At 41.8% G+C, this 13604-nt stretch overlaps 1 protein-coding gene across 2 annotated transcripts in view; it reads right to left on the bottom strand.

The window, feature by feature from the left end:
* ARHGAP6 (Rho GTPase activating protein 6) overlaps positions 1-13604 on the bottom strand; it is a 575699-nt gene that overhangs the window by 305094 nt on the left and 257001 nt on the right. The gene's annotated exons all lie outside the window — the stretch shown is intronic.

Genomic DNA, 13604 nt, shown 5'->3' with positions numbered 1-13604 from the left:
GGCCCTGGCACTGGCCCGCGCACCCCGCGCTGCCCGGGGGGGAGAGGGGGCTTGCCCCTCGGGTCCCTCCACCGCCCCCTGCTTCCCAGAGGAGGCGATCCCAGTGAGATACACACACAGCCCTCTTCCCAGAGGAAGAGATCCCAGGGGGGGAGAGAGACGCACACACCGTTGCCCCAATTTCAGTACACATGTGCACACACATGTGAAGCTACACATACATAAGGAGATGTACACACACACAAACACACACACACACACTTCCCAAAGGAAGAGATCCTAGGGACACACACATCCCTTCCCAGAGGAAGAGATCCTAAGGAGGCGCGCACACACACACACACACACACACACACACACACACCCCTCTTCCCAAAGGAAGAGATCGTAAGGACATGGGGACACATACACACACACACATCCTTCCCAGAGGAAGAGATCCCAGGGAGAGAGACACACACACACCCACTGCCTCACTTTCTGTACATACACATGTGAAGCTACACCTACATAAGGAGGTGTACACACACAAACACACACTTCCAAAGAAATTCCAAGGAGAGACAAACACAGTCCTTGCCCCACTTTCAGTACACACACATGCATATACACACAGACAGATGACAGACACGCACACACGCACCCCGCTTTCAATGCGTGTGGAGCAGCCACCCAGTTTGCCCCCAGGACATTCAAGTCTTATTGCAAAGTTGAAAGAAAGTACAGCAGACTGTAACAGGGCCACAAGTGCTGATATAAAGTGAAGCCCCCTCATTGCCATTCCCCTGGGGTGTGTAAATGACAGGCCCGCATTTGATGCCAGTCACAACCTGAGACAGTCAGCCTTAGATTAAATCAGGCCTCTTGTTTTTCAGCCAGAGACTGAACTGCTTCAAGGAGGCGTGAGCTCTCCACTCTAGATAGTCTCTAAAGCAGCGGTTCTCCGTGTTTTTCACACTAGAGGCACCTCTGCAGAGACTGGAGGCAGCCCTCAGAAAAATGCCAGCTCTTCCTTTTAGTACTTAAGAGTGGGGGGAGAGAGGGAGGGCATGATGAGGGTATACAAAATACTAAATGGCAAAGAGAAAGTCAGTCGGGGTTTATTACTTACTGTCTCTCGCAAGACATCAAATGAAACTAGTAGGTAGTAAATTCAAAACTAACACAAGGAAGTTCCTTTTCACACAGCATGTAATTAAAGTGTAGAACTTATAGCCTCAAGATGTTGTGGAAACGAGGCATGTCTACATGTGTGCTTTAATGCGCATTAGCCTATTTTAATTTGCATTAAAGTGTAGCAAAAAAGCCCACTCTTGCTAGCATGCATTAAAATAGTTTACTGTGCCTTTCCATTCACTCACAATGAAGGTAGTAAATTTAATGCACATTAGCATGAATGAACATGTAGATGGGCCCACTGACAATTTAACCAGATTTAAAATGGGATTGGACACATTGTTGGAAGAAAGGGGCATGAGTAACTATTGAGCATGGGAGCTAGGGATACAGCCTCTGAATTAGAACTTACTTCCCAGACTTTAAATGCTGGAGGCTGCAAGTGAGGGAGGACCTGTGGAAAAAGATCCTGGTCAGACCCTGTTCACTGTCCCTTTCAGCATCCCCCCTCTGCCACTGTGACACAGTATAGCAGGAAAGATGGAGCTCTGGTCTGACCGAGGAAATAGCAATTCTTATGTTCTTATGCTGCAGCCATGATGGTCCAGAAATGATGCAAGATTTCTTAGGGTGATCTCTTTCAGACTTCAGCTGAAAGAATACTTCCACAACCAGGACACCATCACCTCTAACAACTCCTCCTGCCACAACTGAAAAAAAACCCCAGCAACAATAAAACATGGAACCGGACACTTCACAGTGAACGTAACCAGACACTGGACTATTACTTTGACTGTTTCAGGACTAAAGCCAACAGTTAAATTCTCAACAAACTACAGGACCACAATCACATCTTTCCCTTAGAGAGAAAAGCCATACAATGCAATAATAAGTTGGTGCAATGAACATTTGAGCCCCACAATGAAGTAGTAATTCAGTCCAATACAAAATACACTAAGAAACCCTTGCCTCTCACAGCTCTTAGTTATCATTCTTTCACTCTTTTTTGACTACAAAAACAATAGGGCAGTTGTTTTCCCCCTGCTGTAGAAAGACCACAGCTAGGCATTATTATTTGAAAACTGGGTTTATCTGATGAATCATGTTTTACAGACCTAACAGTGTTAAAGCTATATGTCACTCCACTGCAGCCTTGAAAGGATCTCAAGGCACCCTAGGGTGTGGGGGCACCCTGCTTGAGAATCCCTGCTCTAAAGCTAAATACAGACAGCTGGCTGGATTTGGATTTGAGCATTTTATCTAGCAGAAAAATACTGTACAGAGGGATATGCTGATTGTCCCACATTAAATACCTGTGAATTATCCAAAGTAACACTGGTGGCTACTTCCAGTTGTTATTTAATCTCCCTGTACAAATAACTATGCCCTCTGTGTTTTGATACAAGTCATATCCTAGAGCAAACAGCACTGCATTAAACTGCTCCTCTGCTTTTAGCGTAAAGTGCCACCCCCTGGCCTACTTTCAGCTTCTCATTCTGTGTGTGGCTGTCCACACAAGTGTTTTAATACAATTTACTTGATCCAGTTTTAATTCAGACCACTGGTTAATGAAGAATAACCACACAAAAATCACCACATAAGAAATACCTGCCTAGAAGAGCATTTACTGTTCTGTGAAATATGAAATATTATAACCAGAAGGAAATATGACTACATCCTGCTTGCCATCAAACAACTTTGAGGTAAAACAGACTATTCCAACTTTTCTCTGAGCCTAACCTGCATAAAATGAACGGTTCCAAGCAGGTGATTATACCACACCTTTAACTCTCCTATGAAATATGAACTTTCATTTCTACCTAGGAGAACTTTTACAATCTTTTCTCCTATGCCTGAAGAAGGGTGCTTGTGCCTGAAAGCTTGCAATTAAAAACATTTTTTTGCAAAAATCTACCTGGTCTAATAAAAGATATCACCTCTACCACAAGTTCTGAGTCCTAAGTTTCCCAAGTATCTCCTTGCAGACAGCCATATAGGACTTTGGAGGATGTTGATAAAGAGTTAATAATCACAGCTATTTTTTTCCTCTCATAATCATGAAATGGAAAATGACTAATCAAATACTCAGTGTTGCCAATTCTCATGTTTTGTATAAGTCTCGCAATATTTAGTGTTTTACATAAATCTCTGTACTCTAAAATCAAGTGGCTTGGGAATATCTCAGCTCTCCTTAAAAAAAAAAGTTTCTAATTATCATGGTGTCTGAGAACAAGCCAAAATGAGACCCAAGTGCATCCTAAATGCTCAAAACAGTCTCTTCTTAAATCTGTTTTTTTTTAAAAAATCTCATGATTATGGGGTCTGACTCAGGGTTTGCAACCCTGGGTACTCATTCTTTCGCTCTGTATTCACAGTTCTTTCGTATTTATAACATGTATTGGGTGAACAGTCTGTACATTCACCCAATGTGAAAGAAATTGTGAAGGTAACTATCTAATTAATGACTTCTGATTTATCATGTCATTTGACTTCTGGTATCATTAGCAGCAGTCTTACGACATGAAAGTGGATGAGGCACTGGATTTGAAGTGACAGGTAGGACACTGAAAAGGCACAGGAATTTTTTACCCAAATATTTCTGTTCAGTTTTGATTATGCCCATAACATGCTAGAAGTTTACAAACAGGAAAAGAAAGCAGGATCCTCTCAGAGAGAATTTATTTTTCCTCTTCATTTCTCTGTGAATATTGATGTTTTATTTGTGCCTGAAAAAAGTGGCGGCAAGCTATAAGGCTGCAAAGACAGCTCTCCCACAGTGGTATCTGTGACATAACATGCCATTTTGCCATGGGATATATATGGAATAAATGGGATTGATGCTCACAGTAAATCAAGGTAGATTATTACAGCACTCTACTATGCATAAACCTGACAAAACTTGTGAATGGAATAATCTTGTAAAGTGTGATTTTTTTTTTTTTAATAGAAAGTAATTTTGTAAAGTGACTCAAAATAGGGCTACAAATCTAAGTCTATTCTGTTAGTGCTTTTTCTGTACTCTAGAGGTCATGTTCAATATTCATTTTAGATCATTTACCTTAAAAATTATCATATTTAAAATGACCTTAAGGAAAGGCTACACGCTGTGATTATGAAAATGGTTATCAACACCTTTTTGACAGACAGTAACACTTTCATATTTGCCCAAAAAGGAACGGTTCACCTTTTGCTTAAATGATATTCATTGCCCTTTTGGGGAAGTGAGGTATATATAGGGAATATCTGAATGAGACTGAGACCAGTTAAAGGTAGGGGGAAATGTCTCTCAACATTTCTAATCACCAGGACCTCCAGTCAGTCTAAAAAACCGAGTTGAGTAGGGTGGTTCTTCTAAAAAATATTTCCTTCTCAGAAAAGATGAAGGAAATACTTCTGAAGTTCTGTTACTTAGTTGTTCGTTTGTTTATTATAAACAACTGATTTCCTCTAGGGACATACCACATAATGGCATTGTCCCTGATCTTCAATTGGTTCCCCTTTTATTTTACTGCCAGAAAATAAAATATTTTGCAGCCAGAAGCCAGTAAAAACCAGATTATCAGAACTTGGAGAGCCTTCTAACATGGCTGTCCTTAGACATTACAACTAAAAATGGGGGCATGAGGTAGTAACTACTTACACTGGTCAGATGAAAAAGGAAATGAGATACTTTATTAGTAAGAGCAGGCAAACTGAGAATGACGGTTTCAGTTCTTCCAAAACAAAAAGAGTAAAAAAACCAGAGGCTGGCAAGGAAGGACCCTGCGCAAAGGAAGCCTGGAGAAGAGTAAGGAAACAGGACAGGAGTGAAGGTATATAGAAGAGGGAGAAAGAGAGGTGTCCCACTAAAGGTAACAGAGGCACTTACGAAAGGGTAGCACCTTCAAGGAATAAAAACAGCAGGCTCTTAACATACAAGTCTGAAGGGGTAAACCAGCCAAGGGAGATATGAGTTTGCTAGCATATCTTTCTCTCATTTTTTCAGTCCCCATGATGCAAAAGAAATAGTCTTTTAATAAGAAAAGCACTTGGAGTATGTTTAAAGGGGTTTAGTAAGAAAAATAAAAATCTTTTGTTACAGTTCAGAAGTTTGGAGAACTAAAATTATCGGAAATTCTCAGTTCTTGAGGTCCTTGTGTAACTAATATTTTGATAAAAGATACATGCTTCATGACTACTGCTGCTTACATCAGAAAGTTTTGCATCACAGGCCATGGCTTAATCCAATTTTCTGGCAGCAAAATCATTTTTGTGGTTGACAAAATCCATCTACCTGCTAAGGAGGAATGATAAACCTTTTGTAGCAGCAACAGTTGGATTTTTGCTGGCCTTTCCCTTCCTGTTTGTACAGTTCTTCTCTTCTGATTCTTCCCTGTTTCTTCCAGATCTCCCTTTACATTTACTTCCTATCTTAACATAGGATATTCACTGGCAGCCTGCAACCTTGCTAGCTGATGTGGCAAATTCTCCTTATGTTCCACTTTGTATGGAGAAGGAATGGTAGTCTTACAGGTGCACTTCAAAATAGCCAAATAAACAAGAAAAAATGTAAAACTAAACATTGTAACTGGAAAATGTGAAATAATTATTTTAAAATCATTTCCATGGTATGTGACATTCCACGTCTTTATATCTGTTCATACTTCCTTGATTCCATTACAGTTGTTTCCCTGGGTCAATCTGCAGCATACACTTTATAACCATAAAATATATGAGCACATCATTAAAACCTTCACTTCTTTCTACCCTTCACTGTAGTTGACTCTATTGTTGACAAGAGCAGTGAAGACTGAACAAGAGTTGTGTGATTGCAGCTTGGGAAATCAGTGAGTAATTCAAGCAACTAATTGAGTTTTGAGTGCTGATAATTAACAATACAAGGTTGTTTTTTACTGTTACTCTGTGTTGTCTCAGTACTAACGCACTTAACCAGAAGCTTACCAATCAGACATCTGCTAGCAAGCAGTTGTGAAATTGTGGAGACATGACTGAACACTTCCGAGATAATCAAGCTCGCCCTCCTCCATTGCCCCGCTGTGTAAGGTGCATGACTACTCCAGGTCATGACTCAGGCTGTATTATAGTACCACAGCAAACAGTGTAATTTTAAACATGTCTTTTCTTTCTAATGCAGGAGGGATTAAGGTTTAATATTTAGGGAACTAACTGAGAGTCAGGAGACCTGGGTTCCACTGCTACATCTCACTGAAATGGATAACTAACCTCAATATCTTCATTCTTTCTATATAAGAGACAAGCTCACCTATAAAAAGCCCTTTGCTATCCTCCAGTGAAAGACACAGGGCAAGTGTAAACATTATAAGTCATTTTTCCTCTGTATGACCCTTTCACTCTAATACTTGTGGCTTCAAAGAACTCCATCTGGGAAGATGGGAAGGAGCACTCTCTGAAGCTCCTGGATAGTGCTCAAGAGCAATACTGGCAGCACATTTCCTCCTCGGGGAACCACCATGTTTTCATTGTAGCCAGTCATTCATACAGTCAGTTACAATACAATATTTATTCCCCAAAAGAGAGAGAGAGAAAAACCATAATGGCCATGCAACTCAGAAATAAAGCTGCAAAGATACAAGTTAGTTAACTAACTTAAAAGATCAATGTTTATAAGTAACATACTGCAGAAAAACAATCTCTTTCAACAAGCTGTTAATACCAATATCTCTTAATACCAGGGCTCTCCAACTACTAAGTAGCCGGTGGCTGCACTTAGGGCTAGGAACAGAAATTACACATAAACCAGTATAAGTCATAGGAAACAAGTTCAAATCTGTAACATAAAAGAAGTTCAGTGCACATAAACTGTTTTCAAAATGACCAAAACCGGTTTCAGATAAACCTGGATGGATGTAGTATCAGACTTAACTGATTTAGGTTAAATTGGTTTATTGAACTTCTGTTCCAGATCCAATCCAGATTCAAGTTAACTCACAGTCCACCAGCATCCCAGGATGCTTTGCACCTCTGCACAACCCCTTCCTCCCCCTCACAGAGTGGGTAAGCTAGCTTTGTCCCAGGCTGTCTGCTCCAGCCAAGCAGGGCAGTGTGCTCTAGCGCCCCCCACCTTCTGGCCGAGGCCACTCCAGGCATATGGCTGCATTTCCAGATCCAAAGTTCACTTGCTTTCTGGTTCAATCTATGCAGCTTAGACTAACTTGCAAAGATTTAATCAATTCAGCCTTGGGCTTTCTGGCTGTCTGTACATAGCTGAGTAGGGACTGCACACCATGCTGGCTTCACCAACTCTGTCCATGCATCCCTCCGCCACTGCTGCACTCTGCTACATGAGTGTCCCTTCCCTACCACTACACCATGCTACATGGGTGTACCCCCTGCCTCCACTGCACTGTGTCCTGGCCTATACTCACAGTACCCAGCTGCGGACTCCACCAACACTGTGTACTGTTCTGCCCTGTCCCACCCTGCCCCTCACAGTGAGAGCAAGAAGTAGAAGAGGGAGTGGAATCTCAGAGACCTCTGCTACTGCTGCAGTCAGAGCAATGGGGCAGTGGTGGCTAGGTGGGAGCCCAGTGGCCACATTAACCCCTCAAGGGGGGCAAACAGACAGCAATCTACCAGCTCAATGATCCTATTTTATGTAATCACATCCTATGGAAATGAACTGGTGGTTCCTTCCAGTTCTCAGTAGACATGTAGTATACTAATCAGCACTAAGAACAATTAGAATATGCTATGTAGGGTTATCTTATCCCTAGAGGTGCTTGAAGTAACTCATCTCATCCCTGGAGACCAAACTAGAGGTATATTTGATTAACAAAATACAAATTAAAGATTTGATCACAATACTTCTCCAAGAGAAGTATAAAACTGCTTGCAATTTGATGTGGCGCACACATCTCCAGAGGCACAACTTATTTCAGCACCGCACAAGTTCTACTGTCCAGTATGAGGAAAGGACAGGACTGTCCTCTCCAGGCAAATAAACAAGAAGAAATCTCCAATGCTTCCTCAAGCTTGAGTCTGTTACCATGCTGGGGGGAGTACATGGTAATTTTTGCATGTCTACATGAGGGCCAAATACAGAATGACCAGGAAGATAATAAACTGCCTGTAAGAACATAGAGAACAGCCAGCATATAAAGACACAACAGGTGAAGTCCTGGCCTACTGAACTCAAGGGGAATTACTATTGACCATGGGCATCAATATTTGATGCAAAAATATAGGGTGAAATAACTACCTTCCCATATTTTCCATACAATAGAACTGTTACATTTGCATGGCAGTGGGTATCTTCTGTGTGATGATAAAAATTGTCATTGGCAGGTTGACAAAAGAAATGTCATTTGGCAGACTCATATTCAAACAAAAGTTAAGTTATCCCATGTTGCCAGTTGTTTGTAAAATGTTCCTTGCCCCAGAATTGGTGGGATGTCACTATGAAATCTTTAAATTAAAACTGCTGAATCAGGGCTGTCCAACTGCCAAGCAGTTGAGAGCCACATCACCCAGAAGCAGCATTCCCTCTAATCTGCATGCATGCATGGCCGCACACAATAAAAAATCATGCCACACAATAACTTTTTAATGCCATGCACACACAGTGGCGTACCAACAGGGGGCAAGACAGTAGGGGGACATGGCCCCCAGACACCTGGGGGGAACTCCCGGTGCCATAGCAAGGGGGCACTGATGCTCCTCCCGCTGCCAGGTTCGCGTTCAGCTGCTCACCACCCGCCCCAACCCAGCCACAGGCTGTTGCAGGAGGGGCATGCACACTGCGATACCTATGCACTCCCAGCCAGGATTGCTCACGGATCGCTAAATCTTAGAGGGAACATTGCCCACAGGCTGCACCAAGGAGAACCCACCAGGCTGCACACCCTACAGATACCACCCCGCACCACCAGCACTGAACTGCATGCCTGTGACCCTTCCCTGCTACACCGCACACCTGCGACTTCCCCTCTACCACTGCACCATGTGCCTAAGACTCTCCCCACATCTCGCTGCACCCCTACCCTCAGCTCCCTGAGCTGGTACACTGTCCTGCCCCCTGGAGCAGGGGCAGGAAGAGGGAGCTTGAAAAGGGATGAGGGACCTGGAGACTCTGGCTGCTGTTGCAGCAGGAGCAGTGGATGAGCAGTGGCCCGGATGAGCAGCCAGTTGGACAGCCCTGTGCTAAAACTACGTCCCGAGGCAATGAAGCATGGGTATGTAGTCTCTACTTCAAATTCTCACCATAACTTAGATTATATCCTATATGCCATTACCATTAATTCAATTATTAAGAACCAAAAAGAAACACTAAAAGTAAGCAAGGATGATGCGCGTGCATTGTGTATTTGGTTCTTTTGCTTCTGGAATATTTAAGGAAATGATTTTCAGAAATATAAGGGCCCTTAGCAGTAGTACAGTCCATTCACAAAATCTCAAATTCATGTTTTAATCTAAGTCAAGCAATATCTTTTCAGTGAAGATTTGTGAAATACTTCCTTTTCTCTTAAACAGCTGATAAAGTTTAACAGTCAAAATATGCTTATGCACACAGACACAATCTACATTGTGCTGGACTCGTAACTCACCTTGGATTATACCAAGGCTAGATGTTTTGAAAAGATCTTAAGGAATTTTTCCTCTTGCTAAATTAAATTAGACGAACTAACTTTAAAAGAAGGAAAACATCATGAACAGGGCCCAATGCAAATATTGCACCCAAATTTGCTATCTTTGTACAGTATGCAAAAATCTAATTGAAGTGAATGGGACTGCCCATTGAGTTAAGTACTGTACAGCAGGAATAAAGCTGGCAGATTCAGATCTCCCCCTCATTTTCTTTTTGGATTCTTCTCCTATGCTTCCCTCAGCTTAGTTGTTCCTAAAAATTCAGCAAACAAAAAAACAGAATACAACTGCACACTGTAAATGTCAGTGAAATGGTTGCTGATGCTAAGAGGTAATATTTAGGTGGTTTTTTAAACAGCCTATGGGATTTGGAAACACAATCCACTATTTTCAACAATATTTCATTTGTAGAAATGAGACTCCTCTGTTAACAATTTAATTCTTTCCTCTAGATCAGGGGTTGGCAACTGTTGCCAGCACAGGTTGCCTATTGCACCCAGTCCCAGTTGCAGGTCACATATCTCTTCCCTCTGGAGAAGTAGCCAACTGCCTCTGCTTACCCTGTCCACTGGTCAGCGAACTCTTTCCAGCAAGAGTAAGTGCAGACCTGGCAGAGCAGCACGTTCAGTAGCACAGGGGAGGGCTGAAGAGGGGATGAGTAGTACAATACAACTCTGTGCCACCAATCTCCTGTGCTAGATGGGAACTTTGTGAGGTGGACTTGACCTCTTTTACAGGCCATATCCAACGCTTGGGGTTTAGATTGTCGACCACTGCTATAGGCCCCTAGGAAACAACAGCTTCACCATATATTTACATCCCTGTTTGCCTCCTCTCACCTTTACCTTACTCTAATGCAGTATAGATGTGGATACAGGCCTTCATTCTGATGAACGCATTACCTAAATTTTTTTTTTGGAGAACTGAGGAGGGAAGCATGATTTTCTGATTGTTCAGGACACTGCAAATAGATAAAAAAATAATAAATTAAAATAAAAACTTCAGCTTGCTAGAAATGTATGACCCTCTCTGAACACGTGGAATGACTATCTGATTAACAACTGACTTATATCTTGGGACACTGAAAGTACTGATATTTAGGGAAGCAGCTAGACTTATGTGGAGAATTGTATAGTACTTGTTTTTTTGTCTTTTTATTTAGTATGTTTATTCAAGATTAACTATAAATATAATACCATCCACAAAATAAATGCAGTACTTGCCTGTAGGAAGTTCTATACAAACATAAATGTTGACATAGTCTTGCAATTCATAAAATATTTTATAAAGTAATAATAAGTGCTTCAAGTAATAAACAAAAGAATGCCTCTTTTGACCAACAATAATCTTATTCTTTTCGCAAACTACCCACTAAAACGATGTTGCTGTTTAATAAGTTATATGCTGCATGTGCAATGGCTGTAAATATCACATTACTGAGATGGTCAGAAAGTTTGGAATCATGTAAAAAAACTGAAATGTAGTCCTCATACTCTAGAAATTAACTGCAAATTAGATTCTGAATATCACTCCTGGTGTTAATTAGAACCGACTGAAAATCAGGCTTGCCAGTCCACCGGATATTTTATTATTTTCAAAATTTGGTTTTGCTCTGGATAAGACCCAAACCAATTTTTTGGCAGAATCTCCTGTGAACTCAAAATTATCTTTTTATCTTTAAAATTTCTTTTTAGAAACAAGTCATGTCTTTTTTTTCTGACAATGACAAGAAGTCTCCCAGGATATATGGCTCCCGGTCAACTGCGCCATGCAGACCACCCCAGAGCCAAGGATTCTGTGTGCTCACCTCAACACTTTCAGGCTCCATGTCCTGGCTTTGGGCCTATGGAAGCCCTGAGGTCCTGGCCAAAACTGCAGGTCCTAAATTCCCATCAGGTGGACCACTCCGTTCCATGACCACAGGACATGGAAGTTGTGGGTCTCTGACTCCAGCCAGACCCACTGAACAGATCGCTCCAGAGCTGAGGACTCAGATCGTCCAGGGTTTCTGACCCCTGGATGCTCCTACTGGGGAACTTCCCTAGAACTGCAATCACAGCTTTTAGAATCCCCAAAGTGGGAGCAGTCCACCAGGAAGGCAAGTCTGTTTTGGCTTTTGTAAAAATTCACTGAACTCAAGAGATTCTGAACAAAACATTTTGGTTCAGCAAATTGGTATTTTTAAGTGAACATGTCCTACCAGGAGTATTATTAATGGCTTCTAAAAATTCCATTCTTCCTTCAGTTGCAAAGATTTAACCATACATTGTGTGGGTCCAGTTACTGAGCATTTGGTTGTTTTATTTCCTTGTAGCATTACTTCTTTTTCTTCAATGACAAAACATCATGGCATCCTCAGACCACACAACTCCCGTTGCTCTCGGTTTGACTTCCTCTGAAGATCTACGTTCAGTTTCTGAATTCCATTATATACTGAGAACTCTTTGTGCATGTGTCTCACACTGGAACTCTTGCTGAATGTGAAGTTTATTTGTCTTTTCTCCTGTATTATACTATGCCCGTATAGTAAACTAACACACACAGGAGGCTTCAGAATAAAGTCTTGCATATAGTATACGGCTAATAAAGAAGGATAATTACTTTAGTGATTCTCCAGGTAAAAGAAACTCCAAATAAAAGGAACCTGCTGGCTCAAATACTGAAGTTTAGGAACAACTAAACGGAGGGGAGTATAGAAGAATCCAAAACTTGGCTAATAATGAAAGATCATTATTTCAGTGATTCTCCAGGTAAAAAAGCTATAGACACAGGGACCAAACAAGTTGCCCAGGTCAAACAAGTTCATCAAGTCTGAAATAAACAAAGGATCACCTACTGTGTAATTTGCTGGGGGGAGGTCACCTGACAAAAGGGACTGGAAAGCAGAAGGCCAGCAAGTGGTGGGTTCGGAGAGGAAAAGGCTTCATGGATAAGTGCATACAGAATGCCAAGCAAAGATATTCTGAGATAGCCATGAACAAAACCTGAGCTCACTCAGCACATGCTAACTCTGGAATGGAAAGCAAGCACAGAGCTGTGCCCAAGCTAATGAGCCCACCACAGAGATAATTACCCTGTGCTTAGTGCTGTGCTAATAAAGCTATGCTGCTTTTGGTCCTGCCGTACACTGCCTTCCCTTCACTGCCATATGTGGAAAGGAGGGAACATGGACATAATGGAAGTTAAGGCAGAAGGTACATTGGTGTACCACTGTTTTGCTTAGATATATTTCATTTGCTACCTAAAGCAAAGAATGATTGTGTTACAAGTCTTTGCAAAGTCTGTGCATTGCAATTTCAATAACCCCATTTCCCTAGACAGGAAAACTGTACTTAGAGTGCCTGCAAGGCAAGTGCACTTGGGAAAAGTGTGTGTTTAAGCAACTGTGACATCTGAAGAGACAACAGAGCTCCTGAGGACCACACAGGCCATGAAAGGGTAAAAGACAGAAACGCTGTGCCTAGAAAAAGTGCCAGAGATGCCAAACAAGGACATAAACACAGCAACCTGGTATTCAAAGGAGGGTCTTCTCTCAGACTGAATAAATTACAGGGTTGTAAACAGGCAATTTTAAAATCAAACAAACAATATTTCTTTTCTATTTTATGTAAAGATGATTTGTATTTAATTAACTACTATGGTCCAGGAGTTGAAGAAATTAGCCATATCAGTTTGAAGTCAGGCAGAAGGCTGCCACCTAGGAACACTCATGTCTCTCCGAACCAATGCCACTCTACCCTGCCTTCTGCCTGACTATGATCCAAGTCAGGGCTGTCTAAGCCCCCAGAGCCATACATTCTGGAGACCACACCAGCAAGGGCTGCACACTGGGGGGTTGCATCAAACAAGCCATGGGCCCCAGGGCCACACACCACATACTGCTC

Source organism: Alligator sinensis, unplaced genomic scaffold, assembly GCF_000455745.1.
Source record: "Alligator sinensis unplaced genomic scaffold, ASM45574v1 scaffold312_1, whole genome shotgun sequence".
In the NCBI taxonomy this organism is placed as follows: Eukaryota; Metazoa; Chordata; order Crocodylia; family Alligatoridae; genus Alligator; species Alligator sinensis.
Note: the sequence above shows the minus strand (reverse complement) of the source record. Positions and strands in the feature narration are given on the sequence as shown.